Raw genomic sequence first — 20,944 nt, 5'->3', positions numbered from 1 at the left:
TTAAGCCTTAACTAATGTGCACTTGAGTGCTAGTTATTGAATGTTAGCAATAGCGCTATAGCGTAGAAAGGTACGCGAGAACTTTCGAAATGCTATACCACTGCTAATAACTGAGCATGTATGATTGCAATCAGATAATTAAGCTTTGGATGAACAATTGGTGGAAGAAACATTGCATCGAAAACCAACCCGTAATAATAAATAGTAATCGAAGAACTATGTATTTCATTAAATTGATAAAAATAATAATAGTTCTACGTCAACTTCCCATAAGGATGTACACCTTAAATTTTTTTTACAATTTACATTGTTTGGAATGACACTTGTAGTAACATCGTTTTCCGATTCTAGAGAAAAATACCAAATCGTTAATTTTATTAATTACAAAGCACGTTAGCACGATCGGCAAGTATCACCAACCAACGTGCCGTTAGAGCCACACTTCACCGTTTCTTTTTTCATCTTCATCATATCACACATCAGCCTCTTCAACCTGTTTGTAAGCATTGCAATGCATTGTAGTAAGCACACATTAGTGCGGAATGTACCGCTGAAAACTACACTCATTTAGATTCCCATTTAGCGCATTTAATTGTTTCATTTCACAACAATTAACTTTGACGTCATTATCGCTTTGAACGAAACGAGCGAAGCACAGTTTCACTCCGTCGTAAGAACGAACACTCCAACCGGGGGTTGATTTGCACCGATTAAAATCACTTTTTTCAAAGCTCAAAAGTCACAACACCGCCGTGCGGAGCTCGCTCCGTCGTAGTAGTCCGGTGAAAGCGACTATGATCACTTTTTTTCTTATAATTAATCACCTTTTTTTTTGTTTTAACCCGTACCGTAGCAGCAAAATAAAAAATAAAAGCAAAACAAAAACCTACGACAGGTTTTGCACACTCTTCTCACTCACTGCGGTAGCGAAAGCGATCAACTCCGAGGGAAGATGACAAACGCTCGACCACGGCACTGTTCACACAAACTTTTTATTTATTTATTTTTTTGTATTGAACGAGGCGAAAGAAACGTTCGGCCTCTTCGGCGCTTCGAATTAGACTAACCGACCGCGAGAAGTGGAAAACCAAATTCAGCCCAGCAGCAGCCACCGTGCATCGCGGTACCGTAGCAGTAAGCAGACTAAAGGTGAGTGTGAGGAAACCTGGAAATCGCACGCTGAAAATCGCGCAACCGGCTGGAGTGAGTGAACAACAACGTAAGTATAGGAAAACAATCCCCTGCCAGCCCCAGGTCGCTGCTGTTGCACACAGCAGCAGCAGAAAGTTTCGAAGATCATTCACTGCTGTAAAAGCTTACTTACAGTGGTGATAAGAGTAGTACGGTTTTTTTTAGGAACGAGGGCAAAATATGAAAATTAAGTTAGTTGAAACCGCATTCTACAACCCCCCACTGTACGATCAGGTAGGAACGCAAATCTCACGACCATCGATGCTTGTGGTGAAACCTGAGAGTTTGCTACACACTACCAAACAGCGACGATCGCGCGCGAATCGCAATATTGTAATAACATGTAAATATAAAATGGCAAGATGAGAATGCGAACGTGCGAGAGAGGAGAAAAGCATCGATCGACTCGGTGGTGGAGAGCATTCTGCCGTTACGGAACGGCAGCTGGAGTGGATGATTGCTGGTGGCGATAATGCTACCTACCTACCTACTTACTACAATCCGTGGGCAGTGCAGTTGTCGCGAATAATAACAGCAACAATGATGATAAATAATATTGATAACGATAATAATAACACTAATGACGTTCGCTTCGTTCATGGGCGCAAACGAAAGAATGCCGCGCATGTCTCCTGATTGGGGAAACACACTAACACCGATCCGGAGGAGATCGAGTGAACCTGTGGCTGTGAAGATCAACCAGCAAACGATGCCGATCAACCCGATTTATCTGGATTTTTCAAAGCTGTTTGCATATGTAGCCAGTTTTTTATGATAATTTATTCTAATTTTCAGAAATCATTCATATAAAATTGTCAAATTTTGTTTATTATACTACAGTCAGTCCACAATCATGGGTCACACACAATTATGGGTCATTTTAGCTTTTTCTCCTGATTAATGCGTGAATATTATACGAAGTGATTGCTAAAATTATTACTCATAAGTAGCATTAATAATTTGATCAATAATTAGGTGATATTTGAACGCTAATGAGTAGCTAGAGCTAAAATAACCCACAATTGTGTGTGACCCATGATTGTGGACTAACTGTACAATCCATACAGATAACAGAACCAGCCAGACTAAAGACAAGTTTGAATGATGGGTGTTTAGACCACGTTGTTGGAGTTGGTTCGCGCTTTGACCTTCACCTTGATAACATTCTAACGTCTGTTTGCATCATTTGCATAAACCATCTTGCTAATAATAACTTTATCCGACACGACATTTTCAGATGTAAGATGGGGAATTGCAACGCGCCAACTGGTAACGAATTCTTGACGGAGATGAGTGGTATATTATCGAATCGCGCGCAAAATTCCTAATCCCACGGCACACACCTACGAGCCCAAAAATAACGCGATGTTAGAAATGAAGTAAACGTTTCTAAGTAAACGTACATTTGCGAGAAAATTGACAGGTTCGAGTGAGATATGGTTCAACAAGTCTTGCATTGAAACTATCTCAAAACTATGATGCAAAAAAAGCTTGAATCACTAAAGCCGAGGGCTTTTATTTGTCCGAAGATTGGTCCGATGTTTAGGTATTTATTGCTGACGAAACACTATTAGTGAAAGTGTTCGTCATTGTCAATTCAAACCTTTTCTCCTAGTCCTCTTCTACTTGCAACTCTTATGAAGTTTATTACCTGATTAGGATTTGCAGACTAGAGCTTAATCTGCCCAGTACAGATGACTGCGCTGTTTCCGTTTCCCTAGCGGGGAGTAACAGACCGGCTGCAAGCAGACAACTCAATATATACTATCAGAACGTCAGAGGTTTATGCATGAACATCGATGAGTTATTCGTTGCTTTAGCACATATGTTTTTGACATGAGAGAATCAGTGCAGTGAGGTTGATGAATCTAGCAACTCTTATCCCTACCTCAACGTAGTACCAACCGGAATACGAGCAATCTTAGCGGAGATCGGGTAACCAACCCCGGTGCAACCTAAGGTCGTATACCGACAGGGAAGGAGGTACTGTGTTGTCTCGGCACTATCAGATGGTAGCCCCATTACGAGCATGGCCCTAGCCTAAATCAAACACACTACGAACAATCAAAGAAATTCGGAACATCCAACATGGACAAAGGCGACGATTAAGGACATGAAATGGATACTTTGTACCTGGAACTGCAGATTGCTAAATTTCGTAGGTGTCGACAGGGTACTGCTCGATCAGCTAGAACCCCGAAAGTTCGGCATCGCGTCATTGCAGGATTTCTGTCGCAATGGCAAGAAGGTGTGGAGAATCCGTGGCGGCAAAGCCCAATGTCACCCAAGCGGTGGACTGACCAACGAGCTGGAAACGGGCTTCGTAGTGATGGGCAGAATACAGGATTCTTACATCATGAAAAATTCTGCTACAATAACAGATGTACTAACGACTAAGAAACAAAGAGGCCCCGAGTAAGATCGAATACTCAGCTAGTTGTCCAATTTTTTTTTTCATTGGAAGAACACTTACATACTTTTTTCAATAAAATTAATATTATTCTGCTCACAATACTTATTCTTCTCTTTGCTCCTTTCTGTTAATTACACACTTTTCTCTGCTATTTTTGCCGGATTTAGTTTTTGCCTGTACGATTCGTCTTTATTCCTTGCGTTCTGTTCTATTTTGACAGTTTGCTCGTCTTTTATTAATGATTTCTAAGTTTCTTTATTCGCATGGTTGTCTATTAAACATTCGTTTTTTCTGTTTTCTGTTGGGGCTTTTATGCCTCTTGAGAATATCAAAATGTCTTTTTCCCAGCCCTGGCTAGTGTTCAGTTAGATCGGAAAATAATATTTGAGAAACATAAACATAAACATAAACATAAACATAAACATAAACATAAACATAAACATAAACATAAACATAAACATAAACATAAACATAAACATAAACATAAACAGAAACATAAACATAAACATAAACATAAACATAAACATAAACATAAACATAAACATAAACATAAACATAAACATAAACATAAACATAAACATAAACATAAACATAAACATAAACATAAACATAAACATAAACATAAACATAAACATAAACATAAACATAAACATAAACATAAACATAAACATAAACATAAACATAAACATAAACATAAACATAAACATAAACATAAACATAAACATAAACATAAACATAAACATAAACATAAACATAAACATAAACATAAACATAAACATAAACATAAACATAAACATAAACATAAACATAAACATAAACATAAACATAAACATAAACATAAACATAAACATAAACATAAACATAAACATAAACATAAACATAAACATAAACATAAACATAAACATAAACATAAACATAAACATAAACATAAACATAAACATAAACATAAACATAAACATAAACATAAACATAAACATAAACATAAACATAAACATAAACATAAACATAAACATAAACATAAACATAAACATAAACATAAACATAAACATAAACATAAACATAAACATAAACATAAACATAAACATAAACATAAACATAAACATAAACATAAACATAAACATAAACATAAACATAAACATAAACATAAACATAAACATAAACATAAACATAAACATAAACATAATAACAAACATTTGATATATTATTTATATCTTTGTTTTTTATATCGTGGATTTTCGGTTTTTCATTCAGTTTTATATGGAAAACGGCTTTGCAATGCATTTGAAGCCGATAAAATTCAAACTTCCGTCCGTTGATAATCAACGATTAGATAAGAATACATGACAATATTTCCTTTGAAAAAGGCCAAAACCGAAGGCCGAAACGTCAGGCAGTATAAAAAAGCCGTTTTCGATGTAAAACTGACTGAAAAGTCGAAAATCCACAATTTGTTTTTTGTTTTTCTCCGAATTAATCCGAATCTGTTTAATCCTTTATTCTCAGTAATTTTATTTCCTGTTGTATTCTTGTATTTTTGTTCTTTTTATCTTGAATTGCTGGTTTGTGCTAACGTAAGAACCGGTACAAATCTTAAGCAAACAGGACACTATACTTCCTGTTCTTAAAATAAATCTTTCTAGTTTCCATATTCTCTGTTTCACTTGTTCCATTTGTTTCTTCCGGTGCCTTTTTCCATGCATTCTGCACGTTATTTTTTATTTAGTCTATTGGTCCTAATTTTAATACGTTTTCTATGTTTAGGTTACGGATACCTTTTTCTTTTGTGTGTCATTTGTTCTCTTGAACTGGTTTGTTTTCTTCATGATTCCTTGCTTTTCTTTTTTGTTCTTCTTTTTTTTGTATTCTATTTTCTCTTTTCCTTTGTTTTCTCCGTTTCTCTTTTTCCGGTTTACTTTTTAACTGTTTCCCTGTGACTCTATTCTGCTGTATTCTGTTTTCTGTTTTTCATTAGTTCCGAAAGAAGAAGAGTTGTTTTCTTTATTTTCTGTCCTGTATTTCCTTATGCTCACAAGTTTTTTGTTGCTATTTTTTTCTCGTCTCGACTGAATCTTTTCTCTGCGCTTTTCTCCTTTTCTCATTTCCAGTTTTCGTATTTTTCTAACTGTTTTTATCTTCTTTCCTTCTCATTGTTTGTTTTCATCTGTTCCATTTTCCTTCATTTAATGCCCCGTTTGTCGTCTTCTTAATTGAATGAAAGAAAACTTCTTCACCATTAAATACCGCTATTAATTTAGGCATACATTTTGTTTCGGACCTATTATTCCCTTTGCTTTCCGGGATTACTTTTTGTCTCCCGTTTTCCGACTTTTGTTTTTCCGTTTTACCTCTTGCTTTATTTAGTTTTTCCTGTTTTTTCCTATTTATTCTTTTATATCCCGTTTGATCTCTTTTTACCGTTTCCTCTCTCTGTTTTCTTGTTTTTCTCGCGTTATTCTCCTTTTCCCGTTTGGTTTCTATGATTTCTATTGTTTTTTTTTTTGTTTTTGTGCTCCAGTTTTGGTCCATTTTCTGAATTCCGAATATACTATGTTTCGTTATACGTCTTTTTTCATCGTTTTCTGGCCCGTTTTCCTCATTTCGTGTTTTATTTCTTGTCATTTTCTGTCCCCTTTTGACATTTTTCTTTTTTTCGATCTCAGTTTTAGTCGTTGCTTTCTAACTCTTTTTCTATTCCGTTCTATTTCGTTCGTTCAGCCTCTTATTATGTCCTGTTTTTTCTTCTCTTTAGTCACGTTCTGTTTTTCTTTCTTTTTCTGTTTTTTGTATTCTGTTTTCTGTTTTCTGTTTTCTGTTTTCTGTTTTCTGTTTTCTGTTTTCTGTTTTCTGTTTTCTGTTTTCTGTTTTCTGTTTTCTGTTTTCTGTTTTCTGTTTTCTGTTTTCTGTTTTCTGTTTTCTGTTTTCTGTTTTCTGTTTTCTGTTTTCTGTTTTCTGTTTTCTGTTTTCTGTTTTCTGTTTTCTGTTTTCTGTTTTCTGTTTTCTGTTTTCTGTTTTCTGTTTTCTGTTTTCTGTTTTCTGTTTTCTGTTTTCTGTTTTCTGTTTTCTGTTTTCTGTTTTCTGTTTTCTGTTTTCTGTTTTCTGTTTTCTGTTTTCTGTTTTCTGTTTTCTGTTTTCTGTTTTCTGTTTTCTGTTTTCTGTTTTCTGTTTTCTGTTTTCTGTTTTCTGTTTTCTGTTTTCTGTTTTCTGTTTTCTGTTTTCTGTTTTCTGTTTTCTGTTTTCTGTTTTCTGTTTTCTGTTTTCTGTTTTCTGTTTTCTGTTTTCTGTTTTCTGTTTTCTGTTTTCTGTTTTCTGTTTTCTGTTTTCTGTTTTCTGTTTTCTGTTTTCTGTTTTCTGTTTTCTGTTTTCTGTTTTCTGTTTTCTGTTTTCTGTTTTCTGTTTTCTGTTTTCTGTTTTCTGTTTTCTGTTTTCTGTTTTCTGTTTTCTGTTTTCTGTTTTCTGTTTTCTGTTTTCTGTTTTCTGTTTTCTGTTTTCTGTTTTCTGTTTTCTGTTTTCTGTTTTCTGTTTTCTGTTTTCTGTTTTCTGTTTTCTGTTTTCTGTTTTCTGTTTTCTTTTTTCTGTTTTCTTTTTTCTGTTTTCTGTTTTCTGTTTTCTGTTTTCTGTTTTCTGTTTTCTGTTTTCTGTTTTCTGTTTTCTGTTTTCTGTTTTCTGTTTTCTGTTTTCTGTTTTCTTTTTTCTGTTTTCTGTTTTTTGTTTTCTGTTTTCTTTTTTCTGTTTTCTGTTTTCTGTTTTCTGTTTTCTGTTTTCTGTTTTCTGTTTTCTGTTTTCTGTTTTCTGTTTTCTGTTTTCTGTTTTCTGTTTTCTGTTTTCTGTTTTCTGTTTTCTGTTTTCTGTTTTCTGTTTTCTGTTTTCTGTTTTCTGTTTTCTGTTTTCTGTTTTCTGTTTTCTGTTTTCTGTTTTCTGTTTTCTGTTTTCTGTTTTCTGTTTTCTGTTTTCTGTTTTCTGTTTTCTGTTTTCTGTTTTCTGTTTTCTGTTTTCTGTTTTCTGTTTTCTGTTTTCTGTTTTCTGTTTTCTGTTTTCTGTTTTCTGTTTTCTGTTTTCTGTTTTCTGTTTTCTGTTTTCTGTTTTCTGTTTTCTGTTTTCTGTTTTCTGTTTTCTGTTTTCTGTTTTCTGTTTTCTGTTTTCTGTTTTCTGTTTTCTGTTTTCTGTTTTCTGTTTTCTGTTTTCTGTTTTCTGTTTTCTGTTTTCTGTTTTCTGTTTTCTGTTTTCTGTTTTCTGTTTTCTGTTTTCTGTTTTCTGTTTTCTGTTTTCTGTTTTCTGTTTTCTGTTTTCTGTTTTCTATTTTTTTGTGTATTGTATTTTCTGTTTATGGTTTTCATTTGCTATATTCTGTTATCTGATTTCGCTATTTTGTTATTTTCATATTTTTGCTTTGGTAGCTTATTTACTGCTGATATTAGTACGAATGAATGCAAGTGAGGCTCTTACCACTAATGGTCACCATAAAAATTTACCTGAAAATATTAAAAGAAAAATAGTCGTTAGATATTTTGTCTCAACATTACACATGAAATTTAAAAAAACTGAAAGTTAGTTCATTTTTTGACTTATAAAACATATGCGTTAAAATATCAAGAATAAAATATACAAAATAATTCCACATAGGTATTATCAGATTTCATTATACCTACGGCATATGAATGTCCGATCCCCTTTTGATGGTGCCCAAAAAAAATTAAAAACCAGCAGGAGACTCATTAGCATCGAAAATAAAGCAGCATCAGCCAGCATCAGCAGCATATTTGGCAAGCCGTTCGGGATATTTAAAATACGACGTTGTCTACTAGGTAGTAATTCTGCAACATTACCAGCACGTTTTGTGCATTCGCCAGCCAGCTTTACCAGGGATCCTGCAGCCGAACAGCATTGTTTTTATTTACAAAACCATCGCATAATTAAGCAGTAAAGCATGTATTTCGGACAATTAGCAGCAATTGGTGCAATTTACCTTGTCGGACTCCTTTGTGCCCTTATTATTATTATCGTCATTGCTGTCGTAACTTGTCCATTCGGACGCGTTAATCGGGCCAACTTTCACATTTGAAGTCTTGTGCGGTCGTGACTTGCTAGACTATTGCCGTGCGGGTTGAGACTGCCAAAAGGTACGCTCCTCTGACAGTAATGACAAGCTTCGAAGCTTTAGGGAGCTATTGGAAAACTTAACTTTTTGATTGATGGTTTGGGTTAGACATCGGTTTTAGACTGAAAACCAAGACTCTAGCTCATTAATAAATCGCTTGATCTGAAAGTTGATTGCGACGTCATGTTGCATGCAAAACGAATACGGGTGTTAATCAGACAGTTTCGATCCACTGCATCGCAGTCGATTTTAAGTTTGCAGTATGAGAAACCCTTAACTGTTCCCATGGGAACAACCGAACAACCATTTCGTATTCAATAGAAATTCTCTCTCGTGTCTTCGCCAATCTTTTACCAGTGCAAACTATTTTTTTTTTGTATTTTCCGGACGAACAACCAACAATCAAGCTGTGCACTCCTGGGTAGAAATTCTCTCCACGGACCTCACCGCGGTCCGTGCTGTGCTCGAATGCATACGTACTTTCATGCGCCATTATATGTGGGGTCTAACAGCGCCTCAAAATATAAAATTAATTTGGATCTACGTCATTTGCGTTCCACTGTGTAACCAGTGAAAAATTTCTGTTTGACGTAAACCAAAGCATTATAGGTAATTTCGCGCTTCGATAAGTACATATTGGCAAAACCTTCACGAGCAGTTTGGAAAGCACTCTCGGAAGCTCTCTCGACTCAACCTGAAACACTTTTCCATGCGGACTTTGGCGCATTGAAACGACGACCGCGAACAATGGGAAAAGATCTAAACGGATCAATTCAACTTGCAGTTAATTAGCTTCGACTGCACCGTTATGGTCTTGCTGGCATGGTTCGATTAGGTTTTGTTTGAGCTTCGTCTAATGCTTCCACTAATGAGAACCAAACTAATTTAGTTTGCAACGCAAGGGGCTAACGAACTCTGCAGTTTTGCGTCAAACTGAGGAAAAAACTAGGTCAAAGCCCGCTTCTTTGGGTCCGCTGCTTAGTGGGCTATGGATGTGATCGAAATCAAATCAAATGCGGTGCGTTTGCGTTTGCGAAAAGCAGCTGTTTGAAATGCAGAGTCGATTGACGTCATCGTAACTAGGTGAACTCAGGTGAATACAAACCTGGACAAAAAGCATACCGCGCGCTCTATGGCTTTGTGTGGCTTTTAAGTTGGTTAAATGGGTGGGAAATTCCCACCCCGCTGCACGTGTACCCAGTGACTAAGTGAGTGAACCATCTCAGGACGGTATAGTCAAGATATCTTCTGTTATAAGTGTTATTTGAGATACATTTTGTTAGAATGCATCACTTCTAAATTGCTTCTCAACAACAGGGGTCATCGAACTCGCGAGCTATTTTAAAAAGAAACCCAACCTGGCGACTTGCTTTTTTGATAAAGAAGATAATTTTTCATCCAGTAGCACACCTAAGTCTTTCACCCGTCCGACTCTGCTCAGTATGATTCCGGCAATATTGTAAACAAAATGGGTGAAAGCTTTCGTACGATGGTAACATATGACGTAACATTTTACCATGCTTAATGACAATTGATTGCTTTCACACCAGTAGTCGCTAAATAGAGTTAAGTAATTTTACAGTTCTAAACAATCATAAATTTTATGGGTTACAAGGTTTTTTTTCAGATCGTCTGTCCAAAACCTGTCTTCCAACTCGATCAAGAATCAGTACTAAATAGTTTGCGAATACTAAAAATAACAGAGGTCATAACTTACTACCTCGTGGCACGACTTTGGTTTGTAAAAACACATTGGCAATTTATGCTCTGTGTAGAATTGTCTATCGACGAGGTATGACTCCAGCTATTGGCAAATCCTTTCAATACAGCCAAGTTTCTTTAGCTAACATAAAAATGTTTCATGGTTCCAGTATCGAAGGCGGTTTTTGAAGCAGTGAGATTGTCAGCAGACTGTTCGTATGGATCGAAAACGTTTATTTAGATGTCCACAACTAATGCATAGATTTCAACTGCAGCCAAGCGCACAATTACTAGAAACTTAAGGTGAAATAAGTCGTCATCGATTCTGCAAATTTCAAAAGCAGTTTTTTTGTTTGAAACAAAAATTCTGTTCATGAAAATGTATTCGCTGTGTTCAGGTTGACAAGAAGAATGTAGTGAATACATTTCGATAACAAGAACCCCGCTTTTGGGTCCAAAACTGCTTCCGAAATCGAGCTCTCCGACGAAAAGTTAATGACTGCTAAGTTCCCGTTAGAGGCAAATCATACTTTGCTATTGTAAAGCATTCACTGGGAAAGAAGCGACATTAGTAAGCAGTAGAATATCACAGGAGATCTGGTAATGGTACTTAAATTCTTGACTTAGTACCGACCGACACACAATGCCATGACCATAAAAGCGGATTAATGCGAGTTAAATAAATTACTAAATAAATTACCCTAGCCCTAGCCCTAACCCTAGCCCTAGCCCTAGCCCTAGCCCTAGCCCTAGCCCTAGCCCTAGCCCTAGCCCTAGCCCTAGCCCTAGCCCTAGCCCTAGCCCTAGCCCTAGCCCTAGCCCTAGCCCTAGCCCTAGCCCTAGCCCTAGCCCTAGCCCTAGCCCTAGCCCTAGCCCTAGCCCTAGCCCTAGCCCTAGCCCTAGCCCTAGCCCTAGCCCTAGCCCTAGCCCTAGCCCTAGCCCTAGCCCTAGCCCTAGCCCTAGCCCTAGCCCTAGCCCTAGCCCTAGCCCTAGCCCTAGCCCTAGCCCTAGCCCTAGCCCTAGCCCTAGCCCTAGCCCTAGCCCTAGCCCTAGCCCTAGCCCTAGCCCTAGCCCTAGCCCTAGCCCTAGCCCTAGCCCTAGCCCTAGCCCTAGCCCTAGCCCTAGCCCTAGCCCTAGCCCTAGCCCTAGCCCTAGCCCTAGCCCTAGCCCTAGCCCTAGCCCTAGCCCTAGCCCTAGCCCTAGCCCTAGCCCTAGCCCTAGCCCTAGCCCTAGCCCTAGCCCTAGCCCTAGCCCTAGCCCTAGCCCTAGCCCTAGCCCTAGCCCTAGCCCTAGCCCTAGCCCTAGCCCTAGCCCTAGCCCTAGCCCTAGCCCTAGCCCTAGCCCTAGCCCTAGCCCTAGCCCTAGCCCTAGCCCTAGCCCTAGCCCTAGCCCTAGCCCTAGCCCTAGCCCTAGCCCTAGCCCTAGCCCTAGCCCTAGCCCTAGCCCTAGCCCTAGCCCTAGCCCTAGCCCTAGCCCTAGCCCTAGCCCTAGCCCTAGCCCTAGCCCTAGCCCTAGCCCTAGCCCTAGCCCTACCCCTAGCCGTTTTCTTTCTTTTTTTTCACGTTTTCCTTTGTTTGCCCCGTGTTTTGTGTTTCATTGTTTCGTTTTTTGCCGTTTCCTATCCCATTTTTTTTTAATTTTTAGACCTCATGTATTTCACTCGTATTTGTATTTGTCTCTCCCGTTTTCTGTCTTTATCCCCTTTATTCGTTTTCAGTTTTCGTCCTTTTCTAACTCATTTAATTTCGTTTTCTTGTCGTTTTTTGTCTACGTCTGTTATGTTTTTCCTCTTTATGGTGCCCTATTTTTCCGTCTTTTCTGTCACGTGTATCCTGGTTTTGATTTTTTTTTTTCGTTTCCTCTCTTGTGATCCTTATTTCTCTAGATTTTTTTTGCTCTTCCGTTTTATTATGTTTTTCTTTTCTCCTTTCACCATTTTCCAGTTGTTTGTTTCATCTTCTTTTATATTCCGCTTGACCTCTTTTCCCCATTTTTCTCATTTCCTCTGTCCTCTGTTTTTCTTCGTTTTAGGGCTTGGTTTCGATATTTTCTGTCCTATTCGACCTTCTTTTTTCGGTCCCTACTTCTACTTTATTCTACTACCATGCGGTATCGAATTCCGTACAGCTTCAAAATCCGTACACCTAATAGAATTTGCTTGATTATATGTATTAAAACAATCTAATTGCAAAATATTAAAAACAGGTGCAAACCCATTTTTTATTAGCATTATATCGATACCAAAACTTAGGCAGTAGGCTATGAAATGCAATTAATAAAAATCAAACTGCAAATGCCTGTCATATTTCCTTGTCCATTTGCTGTGTCGTTAGCAATTTGCTAAGAAAATCACTTTCAACAAAATCAAGTGTAAAGCGAATTTGAAAGATAGATGATTATTGTACAGTTTGGCGATTGCAAATCATTTTAAAATTTTTTAACTTTTAACTTATTAAGGTCGAGCATACACGGATCAAGATTCATGAGTATTCAGGCTATAGTTAATTTTAAACATGGTGTACGGATTTTGAATCAGTCATTTAAAAGTGTACGGATTTCGAATCAAGAGCTGTATGTATATTTTGTCCTAGATTTTTTATAACTAGGAGTAATTTTAGCTTCCTGTGATTCCAAATAATGTTAAAATAAGGAACATACTGTCAAAACAAAATGTGATGAATTGCATATTACAATTCCCTAATTTTATATTGACCATTTTAAATTGTCTAACTCTTAGGTGTACGGATTTCGATACGGCACGGTATATCTCGTTTTTCTTTTTCGTCTGTTCCGTTTTGCATGTAATTATGTACTGTTTTCCTTCCTTTTACGTTTTTTCCCTTTTGATGTAGGACTACGCCTTACCGCAAAGTGTCATTCCATAATTTAGATTCTAGTTACCGTCACGAAAATGCCAATTATGAATGGACTTTCATGGTTTGGACACCGATCGACTAATAATGGATGCAGCAATTATGTGATTTCTATTATAACTTTTTTTTCAATCACTAAGGCTTATACAAATTTGAAAAAAAGTTTATGTCGCCCCCCCCCCCTTCCAAAATTTTCAAAAATTGAAGGGGCAAAAAAATAAAGTGTAATACATATTATGTTGCATTCTTTAGTGATAAGCAGATTTTTACAGTTCACCGAACTTACATCTCCATATTACCAAATATGTGTAAAGTTAAAGTAATTATCCGCTTAGTCTCGATCAACTTTCCTTCACCAACTTAGTTTTTTAATTCCTGCTACAGGTCGCAGGCGGTTCCAAAGCCGAAAATTGGATGTGCTTGAAATCAGACTTTTGGATCCATGTACTTTAAATCTTATTCCATTTTATTTTAACTTGTTTTAAAAGAACCGAATTAGATTGAGGCATCAATAAACTAAACAATATATTAGTGAAATTTGGTTCCGCTTTTGATGGATAGATTCCGAATTGCATGAGGGTTATTTTATGTTGCATCGGTAGTAGATAGATTAAAATAGAAATACAACAAATTAGACACTCCGGAATACCAGCTTTCAGTGCTTTCGGGGCTCCAATTGGTCGTTTTATTCCGTAGTGTCCAAGAACTTACCCAAATTTTGGAGGTTGGGGACATAAAGCTTACAATTTTACCTTACAAATACAATATTTTAGCATGCATTGAATGCATGCAGAAAGGATGTTACTGAATTGTTCGAAACTTTTCGGACTATTGTCATGTTGTGATTATCATTGGGATCAATGGTGGCCCCGACATTAACATCAAATCAAGTCATGTTAAGTTATATTGCCTTAGTACTGTGCATCTTCTTCTGCTTTAAAAATGGAGTTTTAGTATGGATTATGGAAATATGCGAAACTGGAATTAAATTGGAATAACATTTTCATTGCAAGGCAGTCGCAACGGTTTATCCCTCCAAACATATCAATGATTGGTTCGGTTTGAACTAAAATTTAAGTACTGTACAACATTTTTGTATTAAATATGCATTAATATGGAAAAATAAACACTGGTTTCTACTCCTTTGTTTCAGTTTTGAAGGTTTGATGTCATTATTTTTTTCTTGCCCCCCCCCTTGAACAATATTTCGAGACCAGGACATAAACTTTGTTCCAAATTTGTATAAGCCTAATTAGTGAAAATTAACGAATAGTTTCAAGGTCAAATATCCCTGTACGATATTTAATTACAACATCTATTTACTGTGATTTCGATTACTTTCTTTTTAGAAAAAATTGACCTAACCCCCACGTCCCAACAGGTCGAAGATTCTTTACGAGCGACATTCAGACTTATACTAATTTGATGTCTGTGCATGGGAAGCGCGCCAGAAAAAGTAACAAAGTCTCTTCTCCCCAATAAGTTTTCCTAGGAGCGCGATAAACCTAGTTAAATTTGACGACCTGAATGTGAACAGTTATAAAAAAGTATACGACCTACCCTAGCTTTTGACCGGCTGTAGCTATATACTGCAATTAGGCCATTGAAAATTATTTTTAAAGTTTTTATCAACCACCCCCCCGCTCCCAGCCCCTTGCAAACTGGTTTGAAAAAACGGGGGCCAAAAAATAATTTGTAGGAAATGAGTTAATTTTTTTTATATAAAATCAATTGTCTGTGGGCTGTATAGCTTGAAAAACTCGAAAAATGTGTGTACGATTTGAGTTAACGCTCCTAGCACGAAAAAAATCTCGTTTTTTTCGACCAAACCCCCCCCCCCCACATCCCCCCTGCACATTTCAGTGTCCCAACACCAGAGGGACAATACTATCTAGTAGTGAAAAAATAAGTTTTGAGCTTTGTTGCTTATTTGTTGCTTTACATACTAACGATTGTATTGCTGTCATGTGTAAAAGAGTGTCAAAAAGAACTATTAATGTTCAGAAGACGTAAGCTGGTTGTTAATTTTAACTGGTTGTATTTACGAATAATTACGTAATTATTTAGCTATATTTTATATCACATTTTACTCACAAGCTTAGATGTAGGCGCAAACAGACTTTTAACAGCTAGTTTTTAATGAGATGGTATGCTAACTTTTTATCATAGATCGCCAAGCCATAAATATAGGATGTGCCCATCGGTAATTTTTGTCATCCTTAGAACTTCTCTGTTAGTCTTATCGGACGTTGATTTTACGGTGGTACAACGTACAACTAAACATAGAAGTAAAATTAAAAATATAATATTGAAGCATGCATTGGGGATATCATTAAAACATTCAATATTTAGTACAGTATAATTAAAATGAGAAATAACTACTAAAAATTTGAAACAAACTGAACAGATATAAACATAAATTAGATGAAACTGTGAAAAAAACCTATTAAAATATTGAAAAAAAGTGAACCTGCAAAGTGCGGGCCATTGCAAATCATTCTCAAAGTTTTTGTCACCCCCCCCCCCCCCCCCCCCCCTTGGAAATTGACTTGAAAAATCGGGAGGCAAAAAAATAATTTGTAGGATATGAGTTAATTTTTTTTTATAAAATCAATTGTCTGTGGGCTGTACAGTCTGAAAAACTCGAAAAATGAGTGTACGAGTTGAGTCAACGCATCTAGCACGAAATAGAAATGGAAATTCAAACAGTGGAATTTTCGAAAATCGGCCAAAAAAATTTTCTTTCCTTTTTGTCTTTTTTTTTTCATAGATTTTTGTATGAAAAATAACAACGTATATATATTAAAAGCAAAAATAGATTTGGTTTTCATGTTTAAACTTTAAGTAAAAATGTTTAAAATCCATTTTTTTTGCTCAATTAAAAAATTCTCTTTGTTTTTTTTTCGCCCCCCCCCCCCCTTTAGTGGCCCAACACCGGAGGGACAAATAAAAGTTGACAAATACTTTTAAAATGATTTGCAATGGGCTTATTTGCAGGTTCAAAAACTTTAAAAATAATTTGCAATGGCCTAACTACGAACTTTTGCAGCAAGATATTTTCAAAAATTCGAATAATTCAATCGAAGTTTTCCAAAGAAACTCACAACACTGAATACGAATCAATAATCGACGATGATGTAAAGAAAATATTCCATTTAGTTCTACTACGTCAGATGGAAAGTAGTTATCGAAATACGTGTATCTGTAATCTTACTCAAGAAATTTGTAATTTTCCTTGTAGATATCATTTCTTTCTGTCGATTGTCCGTTAATATGTTTATATTCTAAACTAATTCTCCCAGTTCATTTGCTGCCTCTGACAATGAATTTGTTGACCAAACTCGTGACTTTAGTCATGACCTTGAAATGCGGTCAGGCATATATTAATATTTTTTTTTTTGAAACGATGATTCTACAATTGATGAAGGGACGGTAAGGGAAAGTAATGAATGAACTTTCCCTTACCGTCCCTTCATCAATTGTAGAATCATCGTTTCAAAAAAAAAATGAATTTGTTACTCTTTTACATAAATACACTAAAATCTCTTTTTACGTCTATTCATTTTACGTGATTTCGTTTTACGTCCACTTTTTTTACGTCCGAAGTTTGAATTAACGTCCTCTCGTTTTACGTCCAAAATTTGAATTTGAATGATTTGAATTTGAGATTTGAATGAATCTCATTAGCTCACTTCATCAGAAATCACAGATTACCAGACACGTCTCGCGTCCGTATTCAAATAGTGTCAAAATTACTTGAATTTCGTGTACTATTAGTGACGTAGTACATAGTAAGAGTGAAAATCGCTTCAAATAAAAAATTCGGATCAGATTGTTCATAATTTTTTTCAAAGGAGGTCAAGATATTTGATGGATACGCACGGTTATTTTCAACTTGCTATACCGGAATCGCTCACGGGCCTTTCACGAATTTACAATTTATCAAAAATCTTTATCTATCCATCCCAAATGATGTACATAGTGGCTTTTGAGCTTTATTAGCTCCTTTGGCGTCAATTTTCAATTTCAATTGCGTATCTATGCCAACACTAACTTTGTAAGCTCTTGTCGCATAGTTTAACGGAGGCAAACAAATGCTTTCAATTTCAAATATTGCAATGGTCATAAAGCTTGAAAGTATCAAGTGTGGTTGGTCAAATAATCAAATATTTCCATGTAGTTAAAGAATAAAAACAATTCATCAATTAAATTAAAATTTTATCTCCGGTTTTGACTATTTGAAGTTGATCATTCAAAATTGGATAACTACTGTAGTATCCGCCCTACGAGTGACTGAGTATCAAAAAATTGCAATCGTAATCAATTCAGCAAAAGCTCTACCATTTCACTACGCCATCTTACAAACAGCAGGCCAAGTTATCATAATTGAAGCTTCCGCAATGTAAAAGTTTCTTCATCGAAAGGGGTTCATCACCTAAAATCCCACACCAACGTTGAAGTTTTTCTCGCAGCTTTCAAAGCACGATGTATTCTCTTACCCCACCTAATGATCCACACTTGATGATCGCGCTAAAAGCTCGCTCTTGTTCGCCCGCTCTCTTTCTCTTTCTCTCTCGCACTCCCAACCCGACCACCGCGCGCTGGCGGTGGACAAAGCTCTTACCTTTTTCTTCGCGTTGGCCGTCTCCTGTGGTCCGATCGTGTACAGATCGACGATGCCGAGCAGACAGTCGTCACAGCGGCACACATCCTCGCCGAGTATCAACGACCCGAGCGAACCGATACTGCTGCTCGAGTCCATCGAGTCGGTCCGAATGAGCCGCGACCCGCCCGGACCGGCAGCCTGCGAGGCGGCTTCGATTTTTTTCGCCAGCAGTGCCTCCATCAGGGACCGGGGGCGCGACGCCGTCGACGATGAGAATAGTGACATTGTTGTGCTTTTGTTTTGTTTTGTTTTTGTAATGTCTGACGTTTTTTTTCGGTCGCTCACTCCACTACCTTGTGTCTGTCACAAACCGAGTTCACTGCATGTTGCTTCGAAAGGTAGCAATTAATCGAACTGGTAAATCCTCATCGCATAGTTGCATAATAATTGCCAGCCAACCTGTGGAAGAGGCGAAGTAGGAAAACGAAACGAAATCGAATGTAATTGCGCGAATGATATTGTTTTTGTGGTTATCTTGTTTCTGTTTCGCTACGAAACTGCAACCTTTCTCCTTCGATGACACGATGAGGTTCATCTTGGAAGGTATCGTGGAAGGAGAGACCCGTAAGAACCTGATGGAGTTGGACTTGGGCACACGGAAGCTCGACACACAGTACAAAGTTGAAAATTACGTCGCAGGTTTCATGCCTCATACTCGTTATGATTCGTTTCGGTAGTTTGCTTTGCTTGTTGCATGGTTCACTATCTGCTGGCTGGTAATTAAATATAATACTGATGGATAGATCGCATGTTTGACTCGTGTAAATCACCGGTTTAATACAATTGGCGGCAATTGCACGCTACAAAGAAGGGCTCAATTAGTGCTACTGCACGGTTGTTTCTACGCGACTTCAAGAGTCTAATTTTCGATGGACTGATTTGACGTCAATGGAGAAGATGATGATGGAATATAGGGTAAGGTTTGCTATAACTGTTCCCCGATATTCAGCATGGAGACGCCTGATACCTCTGATTTTGAACAAAACAAAACGAATTGTTACTCACGAATTGTTGCGCACACGCAACACGGAATCTCATAAATTTTGCCCAACCTCGCAATATTCTATGGCTACCAATAATCCCCGTGCGGTTGACGTTGACGGATGCATTGTAATTACGAAATGTCAACATTCATCACAAAGCCTTTCATTTGGTCCTATCACAATCAGCCGCAATTAATTGTGCCCGATTGCCTCAGTGCATCTGCACTGCGTTGATTCCCCCAAGCTCACAGACCGAGAAGGGGCGGCATTCTTGTGCCGGCTCAAACGAGCCAATATGATAATTAGACGTATTGGATTGCAAATGATGGATTAGACATTGAGTCTCCGTCAGCTCGAAGCTACCCATGATAGCACCTGAAGCGGCGGGCAATCATTAAGAATGCAGATATTCGCAATTCCCAAGACTCGACGGGGGTCCGGCCCATGGGACCGTCGTCATCGTCGTCGGCGGCTCAGGAATTGACTATTCATACAGATAATAGGGGCTGTCGGGCGATCCGCACAAGGAGTTCCTTTCCAGTTGCATTTCTTCCCATTAAGTACCTTTGAATCAACCGCAGCCGAAGATAAACGGAAGCCTGTTGCAGTTTTTCCCGGCACAAACCGGCTGTGGCTGTGGTATGCAGCGACGCTGTTGAATTATTCAGCGTGGAAATGGCCAAGGCGGCACGGAAACTTTTCTCCTATCACAACCCATGCAATGCGTAAGAAGCTACTGGATTTACGCGCGATAAAAACTTCTCCCCGAAGGGTATTGCGTGAACCATTCGAAGCAAATTGCCATCCCCTTGGTTAAGACTCGCTTAGCCTGGAGATCCAACGGTGCATGGAAATTAAGAAATCAATCAAGATAATCCCCCGAGTCGGGGCATCAGCAGGACGATCTCCTTATTTATTATCACGTGGTCGCCACAAATGGCGGCCAGTTTTACCAGTGTTAGCGGAACCATTCCTTGCAAAAGAAAACCATAATATACACGCGATGTCCGCTCAATTGATCATGCGTGCTTATATTCTCAAGCTAGGGGCTGGGCATTAATGTGCTAATACGATAATGATAGGATGTTATCTTTACAATCTATCATTAAGCCTATCATCATCCTATGATAATCTTCCAATAGCTAGCGGATTATTTTAGCCAGTGACGGTATATGAGCAACGTTGACGTTGATCATGCCGTCGCCAGCTTCTAAACATTCAACATTTAAAAATCTTAATTTATTATTTACTAGCTGACCCGACAAACTTCGTATTGCCACAAACTAAACTGTGCTGTATATAAGTCGTGAATCCCGGATGGCCTTTGTCACAACCTCGAGTTTTACAAGTTTCTGAGGAGCACGTAAATATTCACCCTGATTATATGACATTTCCTTTTTTTTTCGCCGAATACCATTTTGCGAAAATTCTTACAGAATGTACCATTTCTGGAAAAACCTTTTCGTGGAAAGTACCATTTCGATCCTCGGGGTGATCCTCTCCTTACCCAAATGCCAAATTTGGGTTCATTTGCTTGATTAGTCTCGAGATATTAGAAAAATTGTATTTGATTTGTATGGCTGCTCCCCCTCTTAAAGGGGGGGGGCCTCCTAAAGCCCTCTCATGCCAAATTTGGTTTCAGTTACTTGATTACTTCTCGGGTTATGCAAAAATTAGACAAACAGACAGACAGACAGACAGACAGACAGACAGACAGACAGACAGACAGACAGACAGACAGACAGACAGACAGACAGACAGACAGACAGACAGACAGACAGACAGACAGACAGACAGACAGACAGACAGACAGACAGACAGACAGACAGACAGACAGACAGACAGACAGACAGACAGACAGACAGACAGACAGACAGACAGACAGACAGACAGACAGACAGACAGACAGACAGACAGACAGACAGACAGACAGACAGACAGACAGACAGACAGACAGACAGACAGACAGACAGACAGACAGACAGACAGACAGACAGACAGACAGACAGACAGACAGACAGA

The 20,944-nt window shown here is 37.9% G+C and overlaps 1 protein-coding gene across 7 annotated transcripts in view; it reads right to left on the bottom strand.

Moving 5' to 3' along the window:
- The window catches only part of LOC128744350 (uncharacterized), a 221,047-nt gene that overhangs the window by 55,312 nt on the left and 144,791 nt on the right, over positions 1-20,944 (bottom strand). Inside the window, exon 1 of one of the 7 annotated variants that reach the window (XM_053841279.1) lies at positions 825-1,190. The exons of 3 other annotated variants lie outside the window; for them this stretch is intronic. The gene's annotated coding sequence lies outside the window, so the exon portion shown is untranslated. Of the gene's footprint in view, positions 1-824; positions 1,191-20,944 lie in introns of those variants that run through there. 3 more of the 7 variants (XM_053841277.1, XM_053841280.1, XM_053841281.1) reach the window with 3 other exon arrangements.

The sequence above is a fragment of the Sabethes cyaneus genome, chromosome 3 (genome assembly GCF_943734655.1).
Source record: "Sabethes cyaneus chromosome 3, idSabCyanKW18_F2, whole genome shotgun sequence".
In the NCBI taxonomy this organism is placed as follows: Eukaryota; Metazoa; Arthropoda; class Insecta; order Diptera; family Culicidae; genus Sabethes; species Sabethes cyaneus.
Note: the sequence above shows the minus strand (reverse complement) of the source record. Positions and strands in the feature narration are given on the sequence as shown.